Raw genomic sequence first — 13,187 nt, 5'->3', positions numbered from 1 at the left:
TTTTTGGTAGATATTAAGACTAGTGGAATTGGATCAGTGGACAGAGACTTAGAAAAGATATTGACAAACCCAAAAAAAAAGAATCTCAAACCTATACAACTTAATTAGAAAATTTGAAATGGAGCAAGAAACAGTTAAGGAATATATGGTAAAATGGGCGCAGGATTTAGGGGAACAAATTGACCTGGAGGATTGGGAAAAATTATGGAAAAGGAAAATTAAATATTCATCTAGTGTGATGTTAAAAGAAAATGTGTATAAATTGTTGTATAGGTGGTATTTGACACCCTTTAAAAAGGCAAAAATGTTTAAAATTAAAAATAACAGATGTTGGAAGTGTAAAACTAAAACAGGTACTTTTTTGCATTGTTGGTGGTGGTGTAAAAAGGTACAGACTTTTTGGAAAGGAATTCATACAGAAATTAACAAAATAATAAAGACCAGGGAAAAGGCCGGACCCAGACTGTATCTCTTGAATATGACAGACAACTTAAATTTAAATAAATCGCAGGATAAATTACTATATTTCCTCGCTGTAGCCGCAAGAATAACTCTGGCTAAATATTGGAAGAAAGATACGATTCCGACCGTTGAAGAATGGAGACTGAAGGTTATGGAAATATGCGAGATGGAGAAATTGACTGCTATAGTAGGAAATAGAGCTATGGACAGATTTTATGAAGTATGGAATATGTGGAAAGAATATCTTTGGAATCAGAAAGAGAGTATAATTTTACAGAATTTTGAAATATAAACATTTTGGTTTTGTTCTTCTTAGTGAAATCAGATAAGTACGGAGTAATGTACCCAGGGAAGAATGATTTATAGTTGTTAAGTAGTAGTTCACCCAACACTGATATTTTGTGATAAAGATTCGATGATTGGTGCGAATAAGGATAAGAAATAGTTAGTATAATGTAAAGTCAGTTATCATTAGAAGGTTTTGGTAATAGCCTAAGGAAGGGAGAGGTAGGATTGTAAGTTATAGTATATAGTTATAGAACTGTAGAAATAAGGAGAATATTTTTTTTCTATTTTTAAAAGGATGTTTGAAACGCTAATATGTATGTATGTATGCTTTTCTTTTTTCAAAATAAAAAAAAATGGATAAAGTCGGCCCACTCCCTGGACTTTCTCCAGAGACGTTTGGCCGCTCGAGAGCAAGATCGGAGGAACCTAATGATGGATTATGAATTGTGTGGCTGTATTGCCCAGCCTGCTATTTAACAGATTATCTTCCTAAACAACCAATATGGTGCAAGGGTTGGTGTTTGAGTCTCTTAAACTTGTAGTTCTAGGAGATTGAAACTATCACTTTGAGACTGCCCTGTTGGGAGCAGCCCAAGATTTCGTGTTCACAATGACAACCATGGGTTTGACCCAAGTAGTCCGGTCCGACTCATGGTGCTGAGCCTTTTTTCTATGGTGGGTTGAGTGAGCCTCTGTAGGAATGGGGGACTTATTAAGATGGTCCCCCACATGAGGGCTATGGATCTGAATGGATTCTCTTGAGGAATTTCCTAATGCCTTGGCAAGCAATTCTGTCAGTTCTGGCTGACCCTTAGAATAGGGAAAAGTCCAGGCCAGTGGACGTTGACTGTTCACAAGCGTCCTATCTCACAGAGTGGAACCAAACCATTCCCTTGGTTTTCCAGGGAGTTGATGGTGATGAAAGAATTCAGAAGCAAATAGAGTGACATTGGTAGAAAATTCAGAGTCCATCTACTAGAACATAGGTCTAAAATAATCTGAGGGCTTACTCTACAGCAAAACAGTCAGCAAAGATAAATTTCTATCCTTTGTCCTTATTGTGTATGCAGAGAGCAAGACAGTGGAGCTATTTAAAATTATCAGGAGTCTTATACACTACAAAGAACTTGACCATCATTTTGAGAGTAAAGTTGGTCAGATGTACTCTGACTTGGATGCTACAACTGATACAGATCTAGTGTGTGTAACTCTGCCTCCTACTTGTGCAGTGATCATTGTGGGTAGAGGAAATGCCTCACTGAAACAAGGCAGAATTACAGCTTGTCTTATAAAACCATTGCTTAAAAACCATGCCTGAATTGCACCATTCTAGATAATTATTGGTCAGTCTCTAACATTCCATTTTAGGCAATACAGTCAGCCCTTCTTATACACAGATTCCAGCATACATGGTTTGAAAATGTTCACCAAAAGTATAAATTTCAAATATCAAACCTTGATTTTCCATTTTTTTAATAAGGGATACCATTTTGCTATGTCATTATATTTAATGGGATTTGAGCATACACAGATTTTGTTATACAAGGGGGATCTTGGAACCAAACCCCAGCATATAACAAGGGTCCATTGTATTCTGGAGCATGTGGTGGCCTCCCAGCAATAAGGGATTCTGGGTGGGACAGAGGCCACTTTAGTCACCTTGGTTATGACCTGTGACAAGATTCAGACAGGGGTGCGTGTCCCTGTGGGTTCTGCTGGACCTGTTGGTAGCTTTTGATACCATCGACTATGGTCCGTCTTGCTGGGAATGTGGGAACACTGTTTCATGGTGGCTTTGATCCTTCATGGAGAAGGTGGTGCTGGAAGACTTCTGTTCAGTTCCATGACCATTGGTTTGTGGAATCCTGAAGGTCTCAGTTCTATCTCCTATGCAATTTAACAGATACAGTGCACCCTTCCACGTAAAAGACATAGTGTGTATGCTCAAGCCCCATTACAAGTAATGTGGCTTGTGCTCACAGCGGTGTGGGGCGGTGGTGGTGCATGCGCGCCCCAGGTGCACAAGCCATTGTTTCTTCCAGTGCATGGCGCTGCTTCTTCCGGTAATAATAATAATAATAATACGTTTTATTTATAGACCGCTATTCCGCGATGATCATAGCGGTACTGCAGAGTATAATGCTCCCACGTATGACGCGGGCACACTGTACACAAAAACACTGGCAGATGTTTTCTGGAGCTTGGAAATTCAATGTCATCAGTAAGCATATGACACCCAGCTCTATTACACCTTTCAACCACAAGCCAAGGAAGCCATTTCAGACCTAACCATTAGGTTAGGACAAGCTTCCTGATAATCTCTTCAATGGTGGGATCAACTGCCTCACATGGTGGTGGACTTTTTGTTTGACAGTCTTTGAACAGAAGGTTGATGCTCACCTCTCAGGAATGCTTTAACCATGGATTCCTGCACCAGTGACATGTTAGACTAGGTGATCCCTTCCAATATTATGATTCTATGGCCCGTTACAAATGGGCATAAGGTACGGACTGGGTCTGTATTAGGATTGGAAAGGGGCGTCACTTCTGGACGCCCCTAACCGTAATACGGACTGAGTCCATACAAAATGGTGGTGCCCATTCCACACGGGGGCCACCATCTTTACGTAGCGGACACGCTGCGTCCGCACGTCATGCAGTGCATATGATGCTGCAAGTGCACCATTGGTGCCTCGCAGCATCATATCCACGCCGCAAAGAGAAGCGCCATTTTGGCACTTTTTATTTGCAGCGTGGAGGAGCCTCGCAGTTTGGACGCTGGGGCTCCTCCACACTGCAAATGAAGGTGGCGGCAGACCACCCGTTCTGGGCGGTCTGTAACGCACCTAAGATTCTACAATTCTATGGAGTTTATCACACGGGGGAGAAAGTATCATGCTCCCTTTTTTTTCCTGTTACCATTGTACAATTGCCCAGTATTTAAAAAAGCAATGAAACAGTAACAGGAGATGATCACACCTAAACCAAAAATGATGCAGTTCCACTTTAATTACAGAAGAATAGTGTTTTTAGTGTACATACCTGAAGCGTTATGATTCCATTTTTGTAGTGTCTGCACACGTGCAGAAAAAACCTTAGTGAATTGTCACATTTTTTGCCCGGGTCATAGCTGTGATTTTGCACTTCTGGTTTACCTCTATTGCAGACTTCTGGTATCTAAGTCCTTAGACAGCATTGTTGAGGGATGGGGGATATTTTTGGGATTATTTTGGAGATGGATACTGATACTTTGGAGTTATTGGTATGTGTCCTCACACTTATGGTGAATTGTCTGGAAGGGTGGATAAGGAGGGAGAGAGAGGGGCAGTGCCGAATAGCAAACTGGGAATGAAAGTGCAATTGCACAATTTCAGAACTGAAGTGCTTTGTAAGTACATACCTGTGCTGCTAATGTTTCGTTTGCGCTTTAGAGACGTTATTAACTATTTAAATCATTAATAGAATCTGACGGGAACATGACACTTTGATAACTTGGTGACAACGTGATCATTCCGAAGTCGTGTGATCATCTTCTCCTCAGTTGTGCAATGGTAACAGGAAGAAAAAGGGAGCATGAGGTTTTCTCCCCCATGTGATTAACTCCTGTGAGTTCTAACAGCCATACATAGTAGAATTCATAAGAGTCTCCTTTTCAAACTTCCTTCTTTTCTTTCTTTCTTTCTTTCTTTCTTTCTCTCTTTCTACAATTGTTGCCATTGTTTACATCCAGTGGGAACACTTTTCTCTTTCAGAAAGCTAAGTTAAATATTCAGCAGACAGAGACAGTATCAGGGGCTTTTCTAAAACTATTTCTTAGCTTTCTTTTAAATAGTTAAAAATGTAGCATCATTCTTCAGATGCATTGTGGGGGCTCACATCAAGGAAGATCACTGAGTCTGCAATGAACTTTAAAAAAAAAAAACAGAAGAAGACAAGGATTTTAGCTACTATATTTGACACCTAAAAGAAATTTTAAAAATGAAGTTCTCCACAGATGCTTCTAAAAGTAATAACAAATTGGGCACACCACTTTTTCCTCTTTCCCTTATAAAAAGAAATAATAATATAAAACTTTTACCTAAGACAGACAATAAAAAGTAGGGTTTGTGGCATGTTGTTCAGCTCTTATTGTACTGTATTCCTAATGCTTTTATGTGTTTGGATGCTTTTCAGTGATGTAATCAACTGAAACCTGGAACATTCTGCAGACAAAACATTGCTTATGGCCCATGTACTTGCACATCACCACCAGAAATGATTCAAGACCCTTGGTGACTAACACCTAGGACAAATGGAAAATTTACCACTTCAGTTATTTACTATTACCATATACACTTGAGTATAAATCAGCCTCATGTATACGTCTTGGTCAGGTTTTGGGGGCAAAATTAAAGATTTTTATATGACTTGATCAGAGGTAGGCAACCCTTTTGAGCCGGGGTCCGGGTTGCTGTCCCTCGGACAACTGGGGGGCCGAAGCCAAAAAATAAATAATTAAATAATTTTAAAAAAATTAAATAAATAAATAAACCAGGACAAATGTAGGACAAAATTTTCAAATGGAGGGCACTTTTTAAATAAAAAATGGAGATCATGCGAAAAAATTTGCTGATTTTTTAAAAAATGTTAAGATAAATGCATGTTTCTGAGGCTTCTATAGACAATTGCCCCACCATGCCCCTTGCGCGAGACGCCAAAGGCCCCGGCGGAAATCGGCGGCAGGACCGGGCTGGGGCCTGTCCCAAGGCCTTGCCAGGCCGCATCCGGCCCGCGGGCCGCAGGTTGCCTACCCCTGGACTTGATGATAAGTCGGGGTGAAACTTAGGAAGACAGCCAGATTGAGGAGGAGTTGAGGGCAAATGCTCGCTCTTTCTCCCCCTCCTCAGCCTGGCAGGTGCCCTCAGGACCCAGCTGGACTGGGGAGAATGCTTGAGGGGCAAGCCTATTGACCCATGTATAAGTCAACCCAGGTTATTTGGTCAATATTTGGGCATACATTTCTCAATTTATAGTTGAGTATGTATGGTATATGGGGTGAAAGAGCAGCAGATAACTGTCCCACTCCACTATTTTCTACAAAATACGTCTTGGTCAGTCTCGCTGCTGCCATTTTTAGGGAAGGTGATCGAGAGGGCGGTTGCAATCCAGCTTCAATCGGTCTTGGATGAAACAAATTATCTGGACCCATTTCAAATTGGCTTTCGGGCGGGTTACGGGGTTGAGACGGCCATGGTCGCCTTGTTCGATGATCTCCGTCTGGGCATTGACAGGGGAAGCGTGTCCCTGTTGGTGCTCTTGGACATCTCAGCGGCTTTCGATACCATAGACCATGGTATCCTTCTGGAGCGCCTGGTAGAGGTGGGAATCGGGGGCACTGCGCTCCAGTGGTTCCGGTCCTACCTCTCCGGGAGGTTCCAGATGGTGCAGCTGGGAGACGTGTGCTCCGATAAGAGGGCCCTTACATCTGGGGTCCCTCAAGGAGCCATTCTGTCTCCCATGCCTTTTAACATTTACATGAAACCACTGGGAGAGATCATCCGGAGACATGGGGCGCGGGGTTATCAGTACGCTGATGACACCCAAATAGTCTTCTCTATGTCTCCGACTGATGCAGTGACTGAGGATGGTGTCTCTCCTCTCGTGACCTGTCTGGATTCGGTAATGGGCTGGATGAGGGAAAACCGACTCAGTCTGAATCCAGAGAAAACGGAGGTACTTGTGATAGGTTCCCCTGGTCCAGGAATGGCGGTGGTTCCACCTGTCCTGAACGGGATCACGCTTCCTGTGAAGGACTCTGTGCGCAGTCTGGGGGTGCTTCTTGATTCGTCGCTTCACCTTACAGCTCAGGTGAATGCGACGGTCAAGAGCACCTGTTATCAGCTTCGGCTTATTCGCCAGCTGTGCCCATACCTGGCCCAGAGGGACCTTGAAACAGTAGTACATGCTCTGGTAACCTCTCGATTGGATTTCTGCAATGCGCTCTACATGGGGCAACCCTTGTACCATACCCGGAAGCTACAGATGGTACAGAACATGGCAGCCAGACTGGTCACTGGTACTTCCAGGGCCAGTCATATTACTCCTGTACTCAAAGATCTGCATTGGCTGCCTATTCGCTTCCGGGCGCAATACAAGGTGTTGGTTATAACCTATAAAGCTCTACATGGCTTGGGCCCAGGCTACCTTGAGGACCGTCTCTCTCCATACATTCCGCCCCGCACCCTCAGAACATCTGGGCAGCAACTATTGAGGGTCCCAGGGGCTAGATTAGTCTCCACAACAAGGAGATCATATTCCATCGTCGCCCCGACCCTCTGGAATACGCTGCCCACTGAGCTCCGCTCGGCCACCTCCCTGGCCCAGTTCAGGAGGGAGTTGAAAACCCTCCTGTTTCGATCAGCATTCCCCAATACAAGTTCCAGCTAGTCTCCCCCCTCTGACAGCAAGGGTAGATGGCTGATGGGGTTTTTAACATTGATTTTAATAGTTTTACTGTATTGTACTGTTGTCTTTTATAATTTTGCTTGATGTATGTATTGTACTGTTTTGATTGCTGTTCACCGCCCTGATCATAGGAAGGGCGGTATACATATAAAATTTTTATTTTATTATTATTATTAAAAATTAAGTTAAAATTATCTCCAGTAAACTAATCTTCCAGCCCTTTTCTAAAAGTTCCACAGACACACCTTTCCATAGCATGGTTTTATGAGACAGGTATAGTTTCTCTTTGACACAACAGGTGTAAGAGACTTATGGTCTGGAGCAATGAGTGATGTTTTAGATGTGTTTGAAAAATCAGAGAAGCATGATTTTGTGATTTTCCCCTTCAACTCATATGGTGCCCCCCATGATCATAGCATATTTCTGCAATAAGATCATAAAGACAAACAGGAATGAATTTAATCATCTTCTTCAGATGGAAAGTCGCTGATCTAAAAGCTAGATAAATTAACTATCAGTATCCCCTTTCTAATGGAACAATCAAGCAGAGGTTTTCTAGGTCAATTTTTTTTACTAGAATTTCTTGATTTATACAGGACACTATATAGTAAATTGACCTCTCTATATAACCTCAGCAATATACACTTCTTCCACAAATCACACTTTACTAGTTCTCAAAACCCACAACTGCTAAATCATTCCTTCAGAACAGTTTTTTGAGTCCTCTAACATTAGCCACACAAACAGAATTAAGGCTGCTTAACATCCCATCTGAGTAATCAGTGCTGCATGTGGGGAGTTCTTTGTGCTGCAGCAGCTTACCATGTGGATCTTCCAATATGATGAGTTGTCTTTCCACACCATCACAATCACAAAATATTTCAGTTGATATAGACAACTGTGTAGTGATTGATGGTAAAAACTGTTTGCAGGAGCTACACAGCAAACAGCTCATCCAAAGTTAATTCATGTGAAAGTTAGCAAGAAACACAGTTAAGGAAAGAGTATAGAAACCTACAGTTTTTATATATTTTCCTTTGCTGCTTTATTATTTTCTGTAATGATCAAAACTATTTTAATTCATTTTATTGATGTTCAAATATAAATAGTAGGAATAATAAAGAAGGGGCTTACTTTGTAGAGGCTGTCTATTTTTTGCTTCTACATAAATGCTTCTACTTCTTATAATATTGTTATATTATGTTGATTCCACAATGTGTCCATTACCACATTGTAAACCCAACTTTATAATAGATAACTCAACAATGGAAGTCCCTGAGCATCTATAAAATGTAACTCCATTTTGACATTTGTGAGGATTTGACCAAAATGAAAAATCGCACTAACCAAATAATAATAATAATAATAATAATAATAATATGGTTTATTTATAATCCGCTTTTCCAAAATTTGATCAAAGCGGCATACAATTGAAGTATAAAACATCTCAATAAAATCAATTAAAAACAGCATTAAAAACAACACAGTAATCATAACAACAAAAGAGCCAGTGCTCCTGTCCCACAAACTGGAAAATGAAAGTTCTGAAACTGTTATTGCCCACAGTTTGAAAGTTTTGGGGGGAAATGGCTTTGGTGTCTTTGAACCAGTAGCTTTGAAAGTTTCTGTGTCTTATGGGCTAAAAAAATGGAAAGGAATAACCAGACTGATCCCAGTTTTTATTAAAGTGGTGTAAGCCCCACTGTCCACATGGCACACTCTGAAGGCAGGCCAAATACCCATGGGTAATCTGCAACACACAGAATCAAACTGCAGCTCTGAAGTTTTTTTCCAGCCTCCCTCTCCCAAGCATGCTTACCCCCACCTGAGACCAAAACTGTCTCATTCTTTCTGTCCAGCTGCCATCCATTTTGATGCCTTGTGTGACTAGCCACATAATGGCACAAGTGATACATCATCTGTACAGTTCATCAGTGCACCCAGTGACACATTGAAAAAGCACAGTCATTGATGTCCCCTGTACACATTCCCTCTATCCCCCTCCACCCTATGTCCCTCTGTTGGACTGTTTGGTTTGTGTATGTTTTAATTACATCCATTAGTGACCTGCCATGTTTGTTGCATTATTGTCTGTGTGACAGATTGATGGTTCAGCTGGCCACTTATGTGCTTGTATGATCAAATGGAAAAACTGTTTGGACAGCAACAGCACTGGTGGCTGCATCTCACTGTCCCCAGGGCACATGCTCCAGACAGCTTCCATACACTGCCTGGGTATACCCTCATTCCTACACTAATGCCATGCTGTTTATATGCATTAAAGTGGAGTATCAGAGCTTCTTTTTGCTATGGTTTTTAGTCTCGGAGCATGGCTCCATGTCAGTTTCCACCCAGTTTGCCATCATACATCATCTGAACAGACATGCTTCGAGTCAGTTTGAAGTCACTTTGGCGGGGTACATACCTCCGCTTTGCGGCGCTCTGCCGCCGCCGCCAGTAGGTCCGCGGGGGAGCCGGAGCCTTCACACGGCCCGACTCCCGCGCGGACCAAAAAAGAAGCTCCAAAATGGAGCTTCTTTTTCCGTCGCATTTGCGACGTAGCGAGGCACCAGGGGCGCACTCGCTACGTCACAAGCGAAGCGACGCGTACGGACGCTCAGCGTCCGATACGCAAAGATGGCGCCGGCCATGTAGAAGGGCCGGCGCCATCTTGTACGGACGGAGTCTATAAGAGACGCCCCTTTTTAAAAATGGGACGTCCTCCGGACGTCCCAAATGGCGGTGCAGAAAGCACCCATATTCACAGCATTTGCTTTATCTAACAAGCTGGTAATTTTATCAGATAAAGGTCTGCACCTTCGAGGATAGTGATCTGATTTCAGATCCTCTCTCCTAGACATATGCCCTTCACTTATAACTGTTCATATTGTACAGATGCTTCTTTGAAACATTTCTCCATTTAATTTTTTTAAAAAGAAAACCCTAGTAACAGCCTAATAAGTGACTTCAATACATATGAGGGGGTGAATCATCGTAAAGAGGGGGGGAATGTATTTTTTACTCTTTGTGAGAGAGTGATGAATCACCATTTACCATACCAACCTATAGAAAACAAAGAAAACCAGTGGAAAGTACAGAAGATTCAGAAACTTGACTCATATTTAATCAGCCTTTAAATAAGTTATCCTAGTTGGGTTAAAAAACAAAAAATGAGTCAATTTCTACACAAAAGAACCATTCCTTAACAACAAATAGGCCACTTCTCTCTTTCTTTTTGCAAGTACAAAAAGACACATTTATTTCAGAACATATACAATAGCAAAAATTTATCAAGATATATTATACAATCTCAAAACATTTTAGGATAATGTGTTACTGTACTTTCAATATATTATAACAAAGATGATTTCAATGCTATAATACAATTACAGAAGTTCTGTCTGCCACACCATCACCACTATGATGTAATGCCATCTGACAGCATCATCATTAAGAAAGTATTCACAAATGAAACAAATAGGCCACTTCTACAGAACAGACACTGCTGGACTTGGGTCTAGAGCCAAGTTGATCATTAGACAGGCACCTGAGACAGAGTACTTTGACAGTCAGGAAATGCTATAAAGATGTTATTACTTTGTTATTAATGCATTATTATTGCTAGTGAGAGGGAGTGATACTTGGGGTTTTGCCTCAGGACAGTTCAAAATAACTTACATGGTTTGGGGTACAGCTCACCTTGTCACTGTAGAGGATGCCATTTCCTGACTTTCAAAATTATCAAAAATGCCCAGAAAATTATGAACAAAATTATCTTGGTCCAGCTCTATTTATGCACAGTATTATTTATTTTATATACTGTCTTTGGACCCAAGGGTCCTCACAAAAGATTCATAAACAACAACAAGTACAATTTTAAAACACAATTAAAAACACCACATTAATATAACCAGTCAAAAATGTAAAATCCTTAAAAATACTATATATATATATATATATATATATATATATACACATACATACACACACAAAAGCAAACATCCCAATAAGAGGGCACCTTGGGGATGTATTGGTAAATTTCAGTAACAGATTGTTTGCAGCAAAGCGTCAGAAACAGGAGACCAGCCAATCCTTCCCACACACGTTATCAGCTTAGCAAAACATGAGACAGAGGAGTTTATCAGATGAGGGACAGGATGTCATTGTCCCATCACCGTCCCGTCCTTCCCGCCCAATTGTGGGAAGGACTTTCACACACAAGTTGCATTGACCCATCAGGAAAGCACTTTCAGCTGTCATTTGCAGTCTTTTGTATTAATGGAAGAACCTGTTAATACCACTGAGCGCTTTTCAGGCAGCTGCAGTGTGAAAGTGGTCACTTTCACTCGGTGTAAAGTTGAAGACAGCATCCATAGTTTTTTGTGGTTTTTTTTGGGCTATGAGGTCATGTTCTAGAAGAGTTTATTCCTGATGTTTCACCAACAACTGTGGCTGGCATCTTCAGAAAATGCTGGCATTGGAAGAGAGTGGGGTGTATATACTGTTGGTTGAGAGGAAGCAATTTGTACATTAATCTGTGTATTGTTCTTTTGTTGAATGGCAAGGCCTCAGGTTGTCTATTTAATTAATGATCCATTGTCTGCTGGGAATCTCACACTGAGTGGTTTTCATTTGCTTGGGCTTGATTTTGGTGTTTTTCAGGACTTGGTACCCAATTTTGATAACTCTAAGGGTTTCTTATTTCCTGTTGAAGTTGTCCAGGTGTTTATGGATTTAAATGGCCTCCCTGTGCATTCTGAACTGATAGTTGTTGGCATGGTCCAGAATTTCAGAGTTTTTAAACAGCATTTTATGCCCAGAATGGTTTATAATGTGTTGTGCTACTGCTGATTTTTCTAGCTGACCCAGTCTGCCATGTCTCTCATGTTCTTTGATGCATGTTTGAACACTGCATTTGGTGGCCCTATGTCATTCAACATAACAGGTCTCTACCAAAGGAATAGGACAGTGATCAGTTTGTTATGAGCTGATGGTGAGTAGCAGTGCCACAGGATCAGCCTCAGTTATTCTAATAATAAATCAAAATATGTAACATAGCATCCAAGAGTCATATTTGGTGTATTATCGGATTAACCCTATTCCCTTTTCCAGGACGTGGAATTAATGGTGTGCTTTAATAGGAGCATTTCATAAATGTTCATATCTTCATAGTTATAGTCACTACATTCCATGCTGTGTGTAAAAACCTGTACATTAACAGCACACTTTTTGTATATGTCTTAAAGACATACTTTATTTGCTTTCTGTTTTATTCAACTATTCAGCAAAGGGTATATTAGCACAGATCATTTATGCACATCTAAAATGAAAAGTACACATTGGGAAGATGGGTTCAATTATAACAGGAACAGCTTGTGCCAAGATGCAGCTCTATTGTTTACTTGCTAGAATTTGAAGCTGATCCCACTAATTGCATTTTCAATAAACGGTTTCACATCTACATTTTCTTCCATGGAATGGTTTAACCCCTTTTATAAATATATTCCAGGTGCCTCTATTTTTCAGGAATGGTCCCAGTATTTTACTTTTTTCCTAATTGCCATTCATATTTTGTTCCACTCTTGGTTTTTTACAAATGCTTTGTCAAAATCTCACTATCATGAGTTGCTAAATCCTCTTAGAGAATCAGGAAGCTGTTGAAGATACTAGAACTGGATGCTGGTCCTGGTACGAGCCATAATTTAAATTTTAGATTGTAAGCCTGAGGGCAGAGAACTATCAAATTGACAATTTGTAAGCTCCCACTTTGGGAGCTTTTCTGGATGAAGGCAGGGATATAAATACTCTAAATGAATACTCTAAACAAACAAAGAATTTTTTATTCATCAGTTAAGGCATGCTGGTGCTGTTGTGAGTACATGTATATACATAGGAGTCAAGATTCATTTATCTTGCTGGAAGTTCCTAGCATTAGAGGAAGTTCCTCTAATACCCCAGAGGACAGGATCAAGATTCAAAATGACCTGAATAGA

Source organism: Sceloporus undulatus, unplaced genomic scaffold (genome assembly GCF_019175285.1).
Source record: "Sceloporus undulatus isolate JIND9_A2432 ecotype Alabama unplaced genomic scaffold, SceUnd_v1.1 scaffold_13, whole genome shotgun sequence".
Classification (NCBI taxonomy): domain Eukaryota; kingdom Metazoa; phylum Chordata; class Lepidosauria; order Squamata; family Phrynosomatidae; genus Sceloporus; species Sceloporus undulatus.
Note: the sequence above shows the minus strand (reverse complement) of the source record.